Source organism: Aplysia californica, unplaced genomic scaffold (assembly GCF_000002075.1).
Source record: "Aplysia californica isolate F4 #8 unplaced genomic scaffold, AplCal3.0 scaffold00155, whole genome shotgun sequence".
Classification (NCBI taxonomy): Eukaryota; Metazoa; Mollusca; class Gastropoda; order Aplysiida; family Aplysiidae; genus Aplysia; species Aplysia californica.
Window position 1 is genome coordinate 1,271,730 of NW_004797425.1, and position 1,430 is coordinate 1,273,159.

Here is a 1,430-nt window from a genome sequence, read left to right on the forward strand (position 1 = left end):
AGAGAGAGAGAGAGAGAGAGAGAGAGAGAGAGATTATTATTTTGTTCGTTGTTGGCGTACTGACATGCCCAGTGCCGAGTGTGTTGTTTGCCAAAGGAGGTTTGGAAACCTAAAATATGGAAGTGTGTTTGTTTGTTTGTTTGTTTATTGTTATTGTTAATTTTTAAATATTTTTTTTTGGGGGGGGAGGGGGGGGGGTACACCCCGTTCATATAACTTTGATTATTAAAATTTAGTAGGCAAGCTGCTTCGAACCAGGTTATTAGTTCCAGCCGGCCCAGAGTGAGATACAACATATTATTCTACAGAAAGACGGAGGTACCCTCTAAAAAACCAACTTTTCTTCGTGGGAGTCGAATTCATGTTGTTTCAGTCCATCCTTTGTGCTATAGGCGCCATTGCATAGGAGCCCTGGTTTGGTCACTATGCTTATGGGGCCTGACCTAGGCCTTCTCAGACACTAAGAAAGCCTAGGGCCTGACGCATCATAGAAATAGGAATAGTACTATTATTGTGGTGTATCTTTGTACATTTTAACAGGGATTAGCAAAAGACTGGTACATGCACTTGTGGCAAAAAGAATCTGTGTACCCGCATATTGTAAACTTGACTCATGAAAATTAAATGATTGTATACACACCAAAGTGTTTGAATATCGAGTATTCGTGAACATATAATACAATTCACAAAAGACCTCAGTCAAACAGTGTGTCTTCCATTTATTAGTTTTATTATAAATGAAATGATAAAATCAAAGAAACACCCAAATCTCCCATGCATACAAATCCAACCAGTAGCATCTGAATCAGATTGAGTAACATCTCGCTGTCATCCTTTTTCTCAGGGCGTATTAATTGCCAACTGAAAATAGGATAATCAAGTTGCAACGTGGAAAAGCGGTAATGATTAACACACTTCCTGTGTGTTACTCCACAAGAAAATATAGTTCCAGACACACTGTTTGACCCAAAATAGTTAAAGTAAGTATGTTATAATATACAGGGTGTCCAAAACGTCGCGCACCATCCTGAAACTAACACGCTTATTGTTACAGATGCTCAAATCGAGCACCATTTTCATTAATACAACTCTGTACTCTCCGCAAAAAGCTGTTTTTAACTTTCCTCAGGCTACCTTGATTGATGTTGTGACACTAAATTGTGATTGTATGTCCCAATTCGTCAAGAGAGCCTGGACGTTTCGTGTATACACCCGATTTTAGATGCCCCCGTAAGAAAAAAAAACAAGTGGACACTTCACAGGCCCCCTCCGTCGTCCAGAGTAGAGAGTAGAGAGTTGCATTTAATGAAAATGGTGCTCAGTTTGAGCATCCGTACCAATAAGTGTGTTTCAGGATGGTGGGCGACTTTTTGGACACCCTCTCTCTCTCTCTCTCTCTCTCTCTCTCTCTCTCTCTCTCTCTCTCTCTC